The sequence below is a fragment of the Habropoda laboriosa genome, unplaced genomic scaffold (assembly GCF_001263275.1).
Source record: "Habropoda laboriosa isolate 0110345459 unplaced genomic scaffold, ASM126327v1 scaffold212, whole genome shotgun sequence".
NCBI lineage: Eukaryota > Metazoa > Arthropoda > Insecta > Hymenoptera > Apidae > Habropoda > Habropoda laboriosa.
In genome coordinates this window covers 2,430,166-2,449,244 of record NW_017100509.1, presented here as the reverse complement: position 1 = coordinate 2,449,244, position 19,079 = coordinate 2,430,166, and positions in this window count along the sequence as shown.

Below are 19,079 nucleotides of genomic sequence, written 5' to 3'. Positions count from 1 at the left end.
GGGTGATTTTTTATTTTTTGGTGTGATATAGAGGAACACGTGCGCGCGCAAATCTTGAGACACAGATTGAAATTCACTCTGTCAGAGTTAAGTAGTTCCAAGTTCAATTATCTCCCTGAACGGGAATCTTCGATTATTAACTTCTTATCAATTTTCTCTGGTCCCATATTTTCGCTAATCTGCATTCGAGAAAAGATTAAAAGGAAGTTCGCGGACGAAATGGGCTGATCTCGAGTGAAACGAAGTGATTAGGTTGGTCGTTCCACGGCCGATATCTCTCGATGCGATAACCCATTTTTTTCTTCTTCTCTCATTCCTTCGATTTCTCCTTTTAATATACATACCTGGCTGGCAGAGGTGGTCATTTCACTCGAGAGAAACGCGCGATGAAAGGAGGAATCGAAGGAGAAGATTAGGGTACCGTCGTTCCTCGCGTAGCCTATCGAACAATAAAGTAAAAGTGGAAACTTTTCCAATCTAGATGGATCGCGTGTAGAAAGAAATCAGTCTTAAGTCTCACGTTTCGATTAATCTTCCTCTACCCTGATCCTTCTTTTAAAACTAAGGCTAAGCGATTCATTTGGTTCAATCGAATGTTAGATAGCAGATGATACCGTTTCGACATTCCACCGGCTTAATTCAAACTTCCCGTATTTTCTACACTTTTTTTACGACTCCATCGCGTTTCCCAAACTTTCCAACCAACTTTTTCGCCGTTCCAGCCTCGTTGGAGCATTTCGAATGATCTTGTCAAGCTTAGGAAACAAATTTCGAACGTTAACAATTGTACTTCCTTCGTCAAATTTATATTTTCCTATATATTTCTTTCTTTCTTCATGCAAATGTTAGCTATACTCCTTAATTTTTTGATTTGCGAACATCAGCTCACTTCTGGGCTCCAAACTTATTAGAAAAGCAGGAAATACTAGTCTAGAGTTAATTTCGTTTCCTATATCTTTTTTTCTTTATGCAAATATTGGCTACACTCTTCGCACTCTTGATCTATGAAAATCAGTTCGCTTCTGGACTCCAAATTTATTAGTAACAAATATTAGTCTACATTTAATTTCATTTTCTATATTATTTTTCCTGCACGCAAGTATTGGCTATACTCTTCACTTTTTTGATTCGCTAACATCAGTTCACTTTTGGACTCGAAATTTATTAGGAATGTAACAAATACTAGTCAATTTTTTATCAAGCTCACTTCTCGTACTGCAACGCATACATTTCACGATTGCAATTTTTCCCGCTCTTAATAAAACACTTCGACGGAAAGAACCTCGAGTTACAAAAATCAATATTGAGAAAAGCGAAATAAATTATAGTTATTTCCCTGTTATCCGGCACGGCCGATTGTCCAAGATATTCACCGCGGCGGTGTATTATTTGCCCGCACCAAAGACCCGCCCTCGCTCCGACACAATTAAAATTCACCGTGGACAAACAGTTGAGCGATGAAAGGGTTGACGTTGAAAGAACCATCGATGCCGTCTTATCTCGTAGTCCGGTTCCCTGCGATCTTTCCACATCGTCCGGTTAATTAAAACAAACCCTGCTCCGTGACCTGAACATTTTAACGAGCTTGTAACCAGACAACGAGAGAAACGAATTTCATTCAACAGCGACCGGTACGCAGCGATGTCGTGTGTTTAAAGCAATCGATCCATTGAAATTGCGAACCGCGACGACGAGCGACAAGCTTTCCTTCATTTGCACGGGGGAGGGGAAAAAAAAGAACGCAACGGCGGCTTTTTTCGAACGTGAAACACCGAGATATGAAGAAAATCGACGCCAGAACGAGTTCCGACGCGTAAATAGAGAGGCTCGAACGAGCACCGGTTTGTAATCATTGTTGATGTTTCTTTAATTTCATCGCGAATTTCCCTCTTTTTGTTTCAACACGCCAGTAGAATTGCAGCAACACGGTCGCTTATGTCAGTGGAAAATGTTTTCAACGACGGAACTATATAGCTTGCGGGTATAACTGAAAACGTCGAACGGCGAATTCTTTTAACGGCGGAAAAATGATTATTTTCGCGATAAAACGAGCCGAGCGACGATGAAAATTACCGCAGCTCGCTGATAAATAATACGTGGTCGCGCGTGTGACTCGCGTAAAAAACGAGCGTTCGTGCGATTAAACGAGCGAGCCGCGTGCCGCGATCGCGAATAACATTATTGTTTTAATTGCGTGGAAAAATCCTAAAAGGCTGTTGCCCACTTAACAGCGCGCCGACATCGATGCAGTTTAACTTTCTACGTTTATGGGAGGGAGAATTGCAAATTTAAAAATTTACTGATTTTTCGGAAATACACTTCGCCACAATTTTCTTCTTCTCCAACGGTGAGAAAAGAGATACGTTTCTATGCTTCCGTTCAAAAAACTAAAAGTGATCTTGATAACTTTGAAAAAAAGATCTATTAGGTCGTCTCGTTATTTGGAATCGAAAAATATTGCAATGAAAATCTAAAAAAATTCTGTAGCGATGACATAATTGTCTTACCAAAGAAAATAGGAGAAAATTGTGTAATTCGAAGGCGCTTTTACGTTTTTTAAATCAAATTTGAAGGTTCGTTGGAAATATCGATCTAATATTACAAAATTCTCTTCGGCTCTTCTAAACCAAGGTATTTAACCCTTTCGCTGCGGCAGATTTTAACGCGTAACGTGGGTGACTGAGGGTAAATTTTTTAAAAATTCTGCAAAATTTCTTATTTTGCCCGGGTCGTTTCAAAATTCGGTTTATTAAATCAAGGTGGAAGTGCGTAAAGGACAGAATTAAGTTGGAAGTGCATCAAAAGCCTTCAACAATATGGTGCGAGCAATTTTTCAAAATGCTTCGAGAGGGTGAAAAGAGAAAAGAATTCGTATTGATCCAGTAATAATGGGTGATCAAGTCACGTTGTGCTTGTATAGACTCGCAACTAAGTTAGAAAGTGATTCGGAAAGTCACTTTCATCGTAAAGGGTTAGAAAGGACATTCTAAAGATTAGGTCAACAATCCGTGTTTCACGTTATCAGTCGACTGGTCCGAGGAAATTATGAGTGTTCCAGACTGCAAGAGTTAGATAGAAGAGAGAGAGAGAGGGAGAGAGCAAGGAGGGAGAACGTGGGTGAAGGAGTCACGGGTTGTCTGATAAAGGAGGAAGTAATATCTTCTACCTCGTGCTAGTCGATAAGCATCATTTCGAGCCGGTGGATAGGAAATTGGATTGTCTCCTTTCATACATTTTACTCCTATTACCAGAAAGTACACCCGATACGGTCTGCTTCAACTTGACACTTACGATTAGCAGAGGTACAGAAACTTCTGTGCGCCTTCCTCTTTTATGCGTCTCCTCGAGATTGCGCCTCCTTCCAATCCTCCGCCTCCGTCTTCTTGCATAGCCGCTGCCCCGCATTTCCACTCTGTTTTTCCGACCAACTGTGCGGTAAACAACCGTCCACTCGCTGAATCGCTTGATTGGGGCCCTTTTTCCTCTCCGTTTAATACAACGGGTCAACAAGTTTGCTTGATTGTTGCTATACCAGGCCTTGTTTGGCCACGCGTTTCAACTTTGAGGAATTGATTGATTGGTCCCCTTTTTCTACGGGGAACGCACCGTTCTGTACGTTACAATTTTCAGAATGTTACACTGTTTGTGTTTGAGATTTGTTGAAAGGTAGACTATTGTTTGAAATTTGGTAGTTTATGAAGAATTGAGTTGTGCATGAAAGATGGGTGCACAGCTGAAGATTTAAAGGGCTACGCCACTTTGAGGCTTTTGAAAATAGGTGAAAATTTGGGAATCTTTTTCGTAGGTAATTAATAAACGAAAAGTTTCAAATTTTGTTAGGGGATGTAAGTGTGCCTTCCAGCTTTTCTCTGCAATTTTTAAAAATTAAACATGTTGCAAAATGGAGGAGAATTAAAGAAATTATGTCAACTATTTTAATCAGTCAAAGAATAAAATACTTTTTATGTTAATATTCTTGTGTATTTTCTTACATTTTATGCAAGAAGATTGGTTCTTCGGTATTAATTTCGCAAAGTACAGATAGCATTAGGTGAAGAATTTCTCGTTACCGTTCCAAGTCTGCGTTTCGAAAGTTCGCGATCTATATTTTCCACGTTAGAGGAATTCTTTTCGTTCCCCGGTCCTTTCAATGCACTTTTAACGAGTAATTAAAGTTCAACATTAGGCTTCGTTATCCTATTCCATTTGAAGTTCCTGGAACGGAAGTTGTTTGACCGCACAGTCTGGAACTATTGTATAATGAATCGCACCCACTCGTAACTCTGATTTGCACTTAAATGTTAAATATTGCCATTGTCGTTGTCTAAGACTAGCAGAAACTTAGGTAGTTTCTTTCATTTATTATTTAAGCACGGTTCGAAGCAATCTCTCATTCCGAATTTCTGAATTCCTTCAATTCTTAATCGTGCTCCTTCGAATTTTTTAAATTTTCACCTTGAATTCACACGTTTCTTAGAATTCTCATCCTAATTTCCCAAATTCCCCGAAACTCTCGCTCTGGATTTTCAAATTTTCTCAATTCCACTTCAAAAAATCCCCAATGTTAGAATTCTCATCCTAATTTCCCAAATTCCCCGAAACTCTCGCTCTGGATTTTCAAATTTTCTCAATTCCACTTCAAAAAATCCCCAATTTCGCGGCACTGCTAATTGCGCCAAATCGATCAGAAATTTCAACGCGGAACAGTTGAAAAAGTAGAAACGGGGCCGCGTCTTCCCCAGCTTCCTTTTTCTCAAAAACGTCGAAACGAACGCGAGTGATTATAAAAATTTCAGTCGGTTCATTCATCCCGTTTCTTTGCGTTCCTTCCACTCGTTGCAGCTTCAGCCGGGCCAAACGAAAGGAGAGAGACCCGTAGCCGGAGGATCATTAAGGCGTAAGAGAAAAAAAGGAAGAAAAGAAGGGAAAAAACAAAAAGAAAAATTGCACGGTATACGGGAGAGTTAAAGAAGTCGGAATCGCGCGCGGCTGATAAACGAGAGACGCATTTGAAATGATACACGTGAAGCGTTCATCCTTTTGCTCTCGTTCCTCGCCACCTGCCTCCCTTCGATCCCTTACCTCCTTCACAGAATCCTCTCCGGAGCTTGTCTCAAGGCTGTCCTGCGGCGGAATTCGAGGGCGATAAAAAGCTCGGAACTTTAGGAGCTTGCGAACAATCGTTTTTCCGGTCGCTTCGGGGCAACCTAGAGCTTGAAGATCCGTACGTGAAGTCACGTATACAGATGCAAGGAGCGCGCGCACGGGCCTCTGCATTCACGAAGGCATACATTCAGACTGCATTTTCTTCTGTCTGGCTGAAACGAGCCGCAAGTTTGGAACTGTTAGGAATTGTAGGTGGAGAGTCTCGACCGAGAAAGTTCAGCATTCTTGCTTCTTACGCGGCGAATTCTACGTGGCAGCGTTTTAGCCGCGGCCTGGAAATTTTTAATGACGCCTCCGTTGTTCTGGCAACCCGGCAGATTTTTGACGGATCGAGATCGATGATACATCGCTGCGCGAGAGACGCAGGTCTTTTTTTTTGACATAGTTTAACCCTTTCGCTGAGATAAACAGTAGATGTTCCACTGTGGCCGCAAATTCTTTTCTTCTGGCTGCATCGTCTTGAAATTTCTTTTATAACCACAATTGTCGTCCACATTATCGCGGAATTTTAGATAAGAAAATTGTAAGCTTGAAGCAAACAGGGATGGGAAATGTGTCAAATAACGATCTGGCCGGATATTGAAATCTTCTCCCGGGATGATCAAATATTTTAAGTGAAAATGTGCAAAAGGTTATTGACATAAGGGTTAAGTAAAGGTAGCAGTAGAAATGTGCACCTAACAGTGCGAACTGACAGTGCAAGCAATTTTTGAAGACGTCAACAGCAACGAAAGGGTTTGTGCCGGGTACGTTGTCGTCAACAAACCCTTACCGAACGTCGTTCTATTCTTCCACGCGAACTTTCGGATTTTAGTTTCTGTTCTTTTGTCTCTCCCCGGGTTAAGACTTACCTTCGTCCTCGAGTGGCCTAAGAAGCGCACATGTGGCATCCAGGTTCACACGAGGACGAACGAATTTTCCGTTTCCACCACTTTCTCCACTTCTGTCTTTATCTACCGCTACTCCTGTCTCCCTGTCCTAACAATATAAAAACCCAGTACGCCTACACCTCCAGACAGTTTGTTCCTCTACCGACCATCGCGACGTACCCGCCGAACCGCTGCCGCCGGGACAATTAACAAAGTAAACGATTGCATTTTCTGGACCAATTGTACGCCGACCCTACACTTATACTTTAATAAATTGAGGTGAAAACAGTGTAACGACGTTCCTCACCCACCTCAGGTTAAACAATCGTCGGCGAGGTAACCAAAAATTGTGCAGGTTGGCAAATTAAGGGGAAATTAGAACGAAGAAAGAGATTCGAAATGCGAGTGTTTCAATTAGTTCAAACACATTGACAGACGGTATTAATTTTTGTCAATTAATTTTTTTTAATAAATACAGATTGGCGTTTGAACGCTCATAAATTGCACAGTCTATTGAAACTCTACTCTTCAAAATTTCGTCCAAATATTAGAACCTTCTTCACAACTGCAGATATTCAAACGTGCGTTACATCTCCTCTTGGAAATTGTGTTTAAAATATGTATCACCAAACTCATTCCTCTAAAAGGAATACCAGAAAGAGGCGATTTCTTCGTATCGTCTTAATATTTCCAGCTGCAACAGAACTTACCCCCGAGGAAGCTATTGCCTCTGAAATTTCCTGTAATGTATACAGCGAAGTTAACAAACGTAGAATCCTTTCGTAAATCTCAGAGCAGTCGTATTCTTTTACATACGATTATTCCTCCCTGAAATTAGCAAACTTTCTAATCGAGGGCTTACGAGATTCTAAAGGAGAGCTCCCAATAAAATTTCTCCCCGTCTCGGCGTTCTGAGCTCATCATTCTCAGAAAGTCGTCTCGGGAAAGGAGATGGGCAAATCTACGGCCGCAACAGCTGCGTCGAATCAAATTCTCTCCGCTAACGTGGTCATGTTCCCGACGAGAACAAATGAAAACACGTGTAATCTAATTCAGGTTGAATGGAGCAGACGTTCGAATGATATCCGGCGAATTAGCCAACACGTGGCTCCGTGATTTCGAGCTAATTAATCGCCACTGTGTGTTCGCCGGCAGATGGAAAAAAAGCCGCGATAAATTAAGCCAGGATCGGCTGTTATTTTTCTTCCTCGAACGCTATACGTCGCTATAAGCGGCGAGCATATTTTCTGGTTCATCTGCGCCGAAAGTGAGGAAACTCATTTCGTTGAATGGCGCTCGTGCGTTAACCAGCCGAAGCTAAAATTGCTATTGAGTTCTCCGCTTGGAAAGGTGATTCTATTTTTAACGAGTAGTCCTTTAAATCCTCCGCGAATCGCGGAGAATCGTGCGGGTGATGGTGATTGGTAGAATATTCAGTGTGCAGAACGTGTGCTCTGCGCAAAATATACAAGATAAAGGAGACATTTTGAAAAAACACATTTCTGTTCAAGTTTCATTTTTTTATCTGTAAAAATTTGCACTTGCATAAATATCCGCTGTTTAGTGATAACGAAGTGCACACTTTTATGTCATCAATTTTGAAACAAAGAGACATTGCTTGGTGTTGGATAAGGAGGAAATTAAATTTAACAATTTTTCTGGTAATACACTTGTCAGAAACGAGATGAGCCGGAATTCCGTTAGAATTTCTTTGTAATTAATTTTCTGCTAGAAGGGTGAAGCGTTTGTTACATAACTGATAGGGTGGAATTAATCCGACCTCGATCCAAGCATACCTAGGATTCATCTAACAATAGATGGATGCATCTGAAATTGTAGCACAGTGGTGCTTGTTGAATGCAAAATCAAAGTTAAAAAGTTACCTGGCGCACGGTGAATTCAGTTCCCTAACACTTCCTGCGGTGTTCAATCCGTTGTTGTTTCCATTTATGTTCGCTGGTAATTCATTCTTCATCCCTTAGTTCCTTCCTCTAATTTTTTCATGTTTACATAGTAAAATAGCTGTTTATTTTGTTTGTTTACTATCTAAAATCAAATTTGGTCACTTCCTGAAGCCATCACGAAAGATTATTGATCTACTGTATTATTGCGCATCTCGTAAAATATAAATTATTTAAAAATATGTTTGCATTCTGATGAAAAAATGAAAATTTTTCGTACTCCATAAGATATGAATTACTTGTATTTAAAAATATTTTCGTGCTACGAGGAGAAAATGAAAAATTTCTAAATGCTACTTTAAGGAGTGAGGTGGATGGCTGCAATTTGACAAGGAAATTATAATTCTTAAACGTTGCAAATTTTAAGTTGGCTAATCTCAGCGATCCAAGGGCATTAGTAGACGTTCGTGCTGCAGACAATTTATCATAGCCGCAAACGGTATCGATGTTCCCGCACGATTTTGTTCCCATTGGATACTCTTTGGGATAGATACGCAAATAGCTATCGCCTAGATCGGGGGATTATCAGTCCAATCGTGCAAACTTGCTTCGGTTCTCGTTCCTACTATACAAACTTGTCCCTCTATTTCCGTTGCCTTTGGTCCCTCCCTTCACCTTCTACTTCGCCTCGTCCTCCTCTCTGCCGGAGATTCTCCGTTGGCATCCAATTATCGACTATTTGGAACGTCGAAGCGGGTCAACGGGTCAGCCATTCACGCTCTTGGTTGTTGCTGTTGTTTGTTGCCGTTACTGTACCAGCGATTTTAAGGATAACCAATTGCACGGCTAGAATAAAGCACGCTTCCCGTTGACAGAGCGAAGAAACAAGGCTGCGTCGAGGGTGTACACAGTTGAGCCGTGTTTCGTGATAACAGATTATCCTATGTTCACGATACAATCGAGACATTTGTTATTGTTAGGTAGTCGAATATTTGATTTTCTTGGAATTCAGTTAAATTTACATTTAGGAGAAACGCCCAATGTTTGCTTTGATTTTAAGTACTTGGTGTCTCCTGCTCAGTAACAATTGAGGTATCGTAATTTTATCATTCGAGCCAAGGATAAATACAGTAGAACCCCTTATAACCCGGGAAATATAATACAAATTAACCCTTTCACTGCTATTGGCGCTTTGAAAATTACTTCGCATTGTGCTATGGAGCCTTTTGGCACACTTCCATATTAATTTCAGCCTTAATTTCATCCTCTGTACTCTTCCACGTTAATTCAATAACACAAATTTTGAAAGGATACGGCCAGAAAAGAAAATTTTGCGGTCGTTGTGAAAGGGTTAAGTTCCACCGATATCGTTTTTTAGGCCAAATTTAATTAACCCAAAATTGCAAATTCAGAGTTTGTATGTTCTTCTTTTTTCTTGATCGCGTTATACGGGGTTCTACTGTCCTACTATCCTGCCAGGTGATGCTCGTGATTTTCCTAAGACACTGAACACACGTGATACTCGTGACACAAGTGATCCCTGGTTCAAGATCCCGCACTTCTGGATACAAACGGAGTCACTCGTGATTATTGTACATACTTGAACATTACAGTGACACTTTGAACGTGGACATTCCGTGACATTGTTGAACACTCGGACGTTATTGTACATACTCGAACACACTTGAACACACGTGTACTATGCAGGGATGAGTACTATGTCAGTCTGTGTCGCCAAGAACCTGAAGGTGGAGATTTTGGGAGGATCACAGAGCACTCCTCTTGTTTCTACGTCGTCTTGCTAGCCATCTTCTCATCTCTGCACAGTACTTCAATTTTAAACACCGAATTTTGCACAGTATAACATTAAAAACTCGTAAAGAACGTATTTACAACGCAATTGTTAACGTTACCACGAACTTTGCTAGAAAATAAGGGACAAAATGTCCTATAACTCAGGCTTCTTGCAACGCGTGAGAATCTACAATTGCACTCGAATCATTCTCACCTCGTGACTTGGAAAAATTAGTTGCTCGCGGTAGAATAGGGAGAAAATCGACTCAATTCTGTTATGATTGATACAGGCAACTGAATCGTGAAAAGCTGGTCGGCGTGTTTCCGAGAGAAAGAAAGCAGGGGAGAAACAGCCGCGGAAGTTTTCGTATGAAAATTTCATGGTTACGTAGGTTTTTCATTTTGGAAAGTTTGCTAGCGAGCACAGTTTATAGGATCCCCCGCGGTTGTAGCAACTTCGAATTGGGAGAATTGTTTCGAGCATCGATTCCTAGATTGGCTGGTTATATTTTTTTATCGGTCGAATTATAAGTTGCGTTATGGTTGTGCAGCGGAAAGGAAACGGAAGTACCGTGTCACAAATAATTCCTCTGCAGTTAAATACTTGGCCGGGGGGAGTATTCTCTACCTTTTGTGTCTCTTTACAGTTTCATCGCTTCTTCGAGGAAGTTGCTTACGAGTTTGGTGTGCTGCAGCTCTGATTGAGATCCGCTTTTATTAACTGCTTCAAATCTTCGTCTTCGATGAACGCGCTCGTGTTGGAATTTTCCGTCAAGTTGCAAGCTACCACTTGAGAATGTTTTATATCTCTTTTGAACTAGGCTGTGATTAATTGTTCCCTGACCTCTGCTGGAGCAACATGTGCTTTAGATAGTTGTGGTTGTTTTAATTTTCGTCGAAATTTATGATCGCAAGGTGGTAAATCAGCTGTGTGCATGAGATACGTGCTTTTGTATTGGTAAATTGAGGACTGGTAGACAATTCTGCAAACACGTCGAAAGAAATATTAGAAATTAGTCTCTGACATCTTCGATCGTGTACTGAAAAAATTAAAAATATTTCTATCCTATCTCGATCTTCGTCAGTATATTAAATTTTTGAGACCTTGGATTATGTAGCTATTATTACATGGTACATTAAAAAAAAAATTGAGAATACGTATTTATTCAAAATATTTCTATCCTATCTTGATCTTCGTCGGTGTATTAAATTTTGGACACATTGAATTATGTATTATTGCATGCTATTTTAAAAAAATTAAAATGTTTCTATTCTATCTCGATCTTCGTCAGTATATTAAATTTTTGAGACCTTGGATTATGTAGCTATTATTACATGGTACATTAAAAAAAAAATTGAGAATACGTATTTATTCAAAATGTTTCTATTCTATCTTGATCTTCGTCGGTGTATTAAATTTTGGACACATTGAATTATGTATTTATTGCATGCTATTTTAAAAAAATTAAAATGTTTCTATTCTATCTCGATCTTCGTCAGTATATTAAATTTTTGAGACCTTGGATTATGTAGCTATTATTACATGGTACATTAAAAAAAAAATTGAGAATACGTATTTATTCAAAATATTTCTATCCTATCTTGATCTTCGTCGGTGTATTAAATTTTGGACACATTGAATTATGTATTATTGCATGCTATTTTAAAAAAATTAAAATGTTTCTATTCTATCTTGATCTTCGTCGGTGTATTAAATTTTGGACACATTGAATTATGTATTATTGCATGGTATTTAAAAAAAATTAAGATGTTTCTATTCTATCTCGATCTTCGCCACCACATTAAAATTTCATTTCTACTTCATACTCTAACGCTGAAGCATTTAACTGTTCTAACGATCGCGGGTCATGATAAGGCAGCACTTATAGTTTCGAAGCATTCGCCTAAGTGGAAGATTTGCCGGTGTTGTTATTAAACTGCCCTATTTTCAAAATCGTGGGATAACGTGACCTGACGCAATTGTGAATGTATTTTGTCCAACGAGAGCAGATAGTTGGTTGACCCAATCCAGTCATAACCATTAGAGTTGGCTTTGCTCCTTTTTCCACCCCGCTCCATTCCTTCCGACCGCTTGGATTTTGCATCAACTGCGCGTTTACTACCAATATCGAGTATTTCCTTGGTTTATGAGAGTGGAACGGCGTTGTAACGAAAATATAACCGAAGAACGTAATTTCAGTGCATCAGGACTATTGACCGTTTTACTGCTAATGCATGTAACCTAGCCTAATGCCGAACCTTGATTTACTGCAAATAGGCAATTACTCAGTTCTTTTCCTCAATGAAAGTCAGTATCGGTATACTTTTTTTTTTTTTTTCTTTTAATGTAAATACGTGAGTGGAACAGTTATTGGGAAGTTAAGGTAGCAACAGGATGTAGTCGTTGATGCAACTTGTCAAAATTGAAGTGAAACTATTTTTGAAGAAATTCATGCCATATAGAAAATTAGAAAACCCTCCTATGTCTTTGATAATATCTTTATAAATTTAACATTCCTCTAGAAATAAAAAATGAATCCACACATTATTTAAAAATTTCCAATTTTTTGGCTGTAGACGCACTACTAAAAGAAAATTACAAAATTTATGCAATATAGAAAATTTATAAAACCTTCCCAAAATTAATTTTAATATGGTAGTGTGTCTCTCTATAAATTTAACATTCCTCTAATATCAGACGTATCAGAGTATCTACTAGTAAAAGAAAATCATCAAAATTATGCAATACAGAAAATTTACAAACCTCTGCTTAATTCTTCAAAAAATTTGGTACTGTGCCTATGGAAATAAAAAATATTTTTCACAATTTTTTTCAATAAAATTCACATGAAATAAATTTACAGTGCATCACAACACTAATTTCCATTTGTAGATCTCTCTGATATTAAAAGTACCGTACCGAACTGGACGTTAGAATTATTATCCAATCACCGTAGCGAACTTTTTCCCCCCGAAACTCTGTTCTTTCGTCGATGCCCACGCGCAATAGGTGGGGCCAATCGAGTGAGAAATAATATAGACACGCCTAGTTTCGACGATTTATAAAGTTGGCGAGAAGCACTCGAAATGCGGGGAATCCTCGCGCGGAAGACGCTTTAATAACCCCGGGGGCCGGAATGAAGAGAAAGATAAGAGGAGCGCGAAGTTCTGTTACGTCTTCGACGAGATTTAAACTGCCGTAGAACACCGGTCGTTTCTTGGCTACAGTTTTGAAACACCTATAAAAGTGCACTTACCGATAATTCACCGGTAATTTATTTGACCCCGGCTCTCCCCGCGATTTCTCCGGGAAAACTCGAGCTTTCGGTTGCAACGGCGATAGTTTTCGACGAATTTAATGTGCTTCTGAATGTGCTTCCAACGTAATCTGTTACATTTCGAGTATTTTGTCCTTTCGAGCGGTGGTTTACCCGAGATAAAATGAAATTTACTACGATACACTGTGCGTGGAGACAATATTTTTCTTTCGTAGAAAATACTTCAGAAAAGATTCTGTTATTCTCTGTCACAATCTTCGATTAGGGGAGAGCCGTGCAGTACCGGCCACTCTAAGGTTTCGTACTATAACTTGGGCTAATGTTGGTAAAAATGAAATTTGAAAAAAGTAATTTGTAGTACAAAGGGTGCTTCATAGAAGGGGACAAATGGTTTTTCTTAAATTTTCTCATAAAGATAGATAATTGGTAGAAATAAAAAAGTTGTAATTTACAGCGAACGAAAAATTGTCGTACAGTACCGGCCAGCTACTTAATTGGTAGATTTTAAGGTCTAAGTGATAAGTAATGTTAGTAAAAATCGTTTAGAAATAGAATAGAACTTTTATTTAGGCACGTCTACAAATATCACAGGTAAAGTGAGCTCCACGTGAGCCGAACCGTTGCAGCTATGAAAAGTAACCTTTGTCGTACGGAACACCAGCGTAAACGTTGAACGTCTTAGAACTCTGGTAATACCGAAGAAAAAAGAATCTCAGGGCTATAGTATTCATTTGTTTTTCCATCAATAGTGCAGTCAACTAACAGTATAAGCGAGATCTAGCTTGGGCCGGTACTACGCGACTCTTCCCTATATCTAACGATCAGATTTTTCTTTGAGGCTGCAACTGCCCTATATAACACGAAAAAAATAGAAACCCGCATGGAAATTCTGAAGCTGAAGAAAAATTGAACTTTTAGCAGAACTGAGAAAGTGTTTATTCGAAACGTTGATGGTTAAATATTGAGAATGCCAGGTTTCTTCACACCGTTATTTTTCTCATCGTGGATAAAGCATGTCTGAAGAAACGAACAGGAAAATAACATTTTTCAATCGCATAAATCATCAAAAATATTTCTGACACGTTGGCTTTCTTAAAATAGCAACACTACAATTTCCTTGTATTTCAGCATAATTTATCTTCGTCAGGGGTGCATTCGTGATGCAACATCCTTAGCATAATCCGTCTGACAATAAATCATCCCTATACGCTTCTTATTCCGCGAATAAATGGACTCTCTAGTACGAAGAAAGTAGAAAGCCAAAGGATTAACTTGGATCTTTCAGGGCTCTTTTTCGCAGAAGTATTAGCCCGGTGTACCATTTCTGTCGTTTTAATTACTTGTTCTGCTGTTTCATTCTTCTTTCTTCCGGGTTAGCGACAGAATTCATTTAAAAAAAAAAACCCGCTTTCGAAGAAGAAGCATTTGATATCCGAGTAAATGTACGATATTTTACTGTCGGATTACAAACCTTCCACGTAATAAGTCATATTAATTACAACTATCAAGTTAAACAGCAAGAAAAAGAAAATTGAAAAAGCTTCCATGAAACGAAGAATTCCTAAAAAAAAAAAAGAAGGTGGGTTATGTAAAAATCCTCTTTTCGTCGTGTTAGAAACGATTCTCGGTAATTTTTGATCGAAGAAACGAATAATTCAAGGGACTTTACGAATTCAGTAGTCATTTCACACGGAATTTTCAACATGCACTTTAACTTCTTCCCTCCATATTTTCCTCCTCTTTTTACGTAGCACTCTGCTAATCGTAAAACGTATATGCATTAAACGGAAGCACCAAGGGATTTACTGTATCTCATTAATCGTAAAAACCGACAGGAATTTTTCCCTCACCCAATAAAAGGTAGCGTTAAAAAAGTGAAATATTGTCGATTCGCGCCGAGTCGATAGAGGACACGCAGTTAAAGAAGTTCGATGGTTTCGCATTCGTCCAAGAGACATTTTGAATAGTTTATTGATCACTTCGAAAATTCTGTTCGTTAGCGCGGAACACCGTGCGTTCCGCTGTTTATTTCACAATCAACTATATCGATAATTGGCTTCTTCCGGATCTCTGACTTTCTTCTGAAACTTTCTGTTCTTTTGATAATCGTGTCCTGGCAATTTCGCGACACGAATATCGGGGGGTAACAAATGAGACGAACACTTCGTTCAATTTTCACTCCATTCTGGTAGAAGAAAATACAATTTTGCGAGGAATTGCAGCGTCGAGGGGTAAACAGATAAATTAACCCTTTAACCTGCAACAACGTGTGAGACTCGTGACAGAGATTTTGGCGAAGATGCGTGAAAAATAGTTGTATCGATAAGAAAAATTTATCGTGATCCTAACTTTCGTTTGAATTCCTAAGACTGAGAATTACCCGATACAGTACTAAAATAGCGAATGGCTGATGCTTAAATGCACAGTCAGAAAAGAAATCATAGGTTAAGAGGTTGACGAGAGATTTTTTTAACCCTTTGCACTCGAAGGCCCTTTTTTCTACAAGGAAGAAGCAAAAAATTAATGTAATTTTTTAAAGCTAATATTTTTATTAGAAGTTGGTTCTTTCGAACTATTTCGCTGCTGAGACCTCTAAACGGAGGTCCATAGACCTGCTGTCTTGGAAAATATCATCCTTAGAGTTGCCTCTAATGGTAAACGTAATGTCGCTTCTTAGTCACCTCTCGAGAGCAAAGGGTTAAATGGAAAAGAAAGATTGCATTCTCATTTTCTTTCAAATTTAACCCTAGAGCGGTCTTCGGGTCTTTTTTGACCCACCGCCTTTTTATATTTTTAGTAATTTTTGCTGTTATCAAGTTTACGTTCCTAAACATTACTTTAAACGTTTATTGTCTAGGTTTATATGTCGCGTTGGAAACAAAAATTATTACATATAAGGTCTTAGGTCCCTTTTCACCCAAAAGTCTTAAGTGTACAGTCAAAACGAAGACCGCTCTAGGGTTAACGCAACGTGTAGAACCTAATATTTAGGACGTTTGCGTAGACAAGAAGCACGGTGCAGTTTTCGAGAAATTGCACGCGTTGAGAGAGGACACTTGATTCGCGATCGCGGAAATCGTTCAGAGGAAATTCCAGCAAGAGCAACAGGAACGGCGGGGAAAAGTGTAGCAGAAATTATGTTTGGTGAAACTGCTCTGTGCCAGGAGCATGCGTTAGAGTGTCCTTTGTGCACCTCGTGTCGGTTTGCATCTGGTGAAATCTTGACGGGTGGGAAACAGTTCGTCGCCAGCGCAATTGTCACTGCGACACGATAATTAAATTCTGCAGAGACGCGTGGAAAACGCGTCGATAAAACGGCTAAGCGAAATGAGCCGCTTGTACGAAATCGTTTAGAATACAGTATATTCTCCACAAGTGTCAAACCGCAAGGAAGCTAAACCTGACACTCGTAGAGTCAGGGACTACGTTTTCGAGCCTCGCGCCCGCCTTTGTAGTTTGCCGAACGTAGACAAGGACAGCTAATAAAAGATAAGCATGAAACGTGAGTCGAGGCAACCAAGCGATTTAAATACCAACTTTTTTAATTTTACGTTCTTTTATCCCGCAATTTTTCTTAACATATTGATGAACATTTACTTATTAACACGTTCACTGTCACGCCAGATTTACAGGTTGCTGTCAGGCGGCCAAAATTCTCGTATATATTCCGAAAACCGATTTTTAATTGCGAAACACTACTGAGACGGTTTAATTTGGGGCAGCCAGCTCATATTTGAGCTGGCAATACACAATACAACTAACTACTAAACCAAATCACCAGAAAAAAACCCATTTTTGTAACTCACTGTTCGCTGATTAAACAGCTGAGCTCTGCAACGTGGATTTGACTGCATTTTCTCCTTCCTTCCACTCAGATCGTCATCCTTCCTTCCTTCCTTCCATTCAGATAGTCATCCTTCCTTCCTTCCTCCCAGTTCCGATCGATTTTGCAAGACTCACAAACTCACAAAGTTGAGTCACTGTGGAATGGACGACGCGAAAAGTACTTCGAAACGCGATTTATTTCAGTTTTATTCAGAAAGGGAGAAACCGCGAATTTATATTATTTTCAATATTATTATTGAACTAAACTTTCGTAGAACGCGACTGAAAAATTGAAATAATCAAAAGAAAAAACGCGAATTCGTATCTTCTTCGATCCTAGAATATAAGAAAATTTGAATAAAATACGCGACGAGAATTGGGGAGAAGCATAAGTTAAACGCGTAAAAATATTCAATAATAAACGAACTAGGCTATTAGCTATTATTTCAATAGGCGATGCACTGACTCTAGTATTTACTAAAATTCAAAAATTCTCGCATAAATTCCGAAAATAGATTATTAATCACGGTAAACTACTGAGATGGTTTAATTTAGGGTGGGCACGAGTGTAGTGCACTCGTTCCAAATCAGCTCACAATATACAATAATAAATCAACTAACTACTTAACATGCAATACATGCAAATTCCTTGGATGGTAAATTATTAGTAAACAAAATTCAATATCAGAGAAAATATATGAAAAATACTGAAAGAAAAATTTCAAATCAATTTCAATTGCTCAAAGTCATTTCAATATCCTATTCGACAAGTCTGAAGAACAACGATGACTAAAATTCAAATGTTTATTTCCCTAAACCTTCAAAATAATTTCGAAATATTTTATTCGAAGCGGAGTATTCCAAGTCAGTATCGATAATTGAAGAAATTATTTGATTGTATTTAAAAGAACCGAAAGGAGAATATTTAAAGTCTGATATTAAATGTCTAGCAAGTACCAGTAATTGGTAAAATGATTTATATTTGTTTTAAAAGGAAAATTTCTAATAGGTATTAGTTAAAATGAATTATTATTCAGTCTATTGTATTGAAATTCTAATTGATTCACTCACAAAGTGTGAATCACTGTGGAATGGACAAGGCGAAAAGTACTTCGAAACGCGATTTATTTCAGTTTTATTCAGAAAGGGAGAAACCGCGAATTTATATTATTTTCAATATTATTATTGAACTAAACTTTCGTAGAACGCGAGTGAAAAATTGAAAGAATGAATATAAGAAAATTTGAATAAAATACGCGACGAGAATTGGGGAGAAGCATAAGTTAAACGCGTAAAAATATTCAATAATAAACGAACTAGGGATGAAGCTATTATTTCAATACGCGATGCACTGACTCTAGTATTTACTAAAATTCAAAAATTCTCGTATAAATTCCGAAAATAGATTATTAATTACGGTAAACTACTGAGACGGTTTAATTTAGGGTGGGCATAGTGCACGAGTGTAGTGCACTCGTTCCAAATCAGCTCACAATATACAATAATAAATCAACTAACTACTTAACATGCAATTCATGCAAATTCCTTGGATGGTAAATTATTAGTAAACAAAATTCAATATCAGAGAAAATATATGAAAAATTTCAAATTAATTCCAACTGCTGGGGGAAAAGTACATATTGATTGTTATGCTGTAACGAAAAAGCAACCTCTCAAAGTGATTTCAATATCCTATTCGACAAGTCTGAAGAAGAACGATGACTAAAATTCAAATGTTTATTTCCCTAAACCTTCAAAATAATTTCGAAATATTTTATTCGAAGCGGAGTATTCCAAGTCAGTATCGCTAATTGAAGAAATTATTTGATTGTATTTAAAAGAACCGAAAGGAGAATATTTAAAGTCTGATATTAAATGTCTAGCAAGCACCGGTAAAATGATTTATATTTGTTTTAAAAGGAAAATTTCTAATAGGTATTAGTTAAAATGAATTGTTATTCAGTCTATTGTATTGAAATTCTAATTGATTCTAATGTATACAAGTGTTACAAGAAGGCTGAGTGTGTACAGGGTGGACCTAGGCTAGCTAGTAGCCCCCGACCACTCTATTCACATCACAGAACCTTCAGGTCAAAATACGCCGCGAAGTGTTTAGGGCCCAGTATAAAGGGTAAATGATTTCGCGGAGCCTCCGCAGGTCTATTTATACCTGTGGTACCCCTTCCCCAAAATCATTAGCAAAGTCGTTAATAATTCGGGCGGGAATCGACTATTTTTCGCGGGAA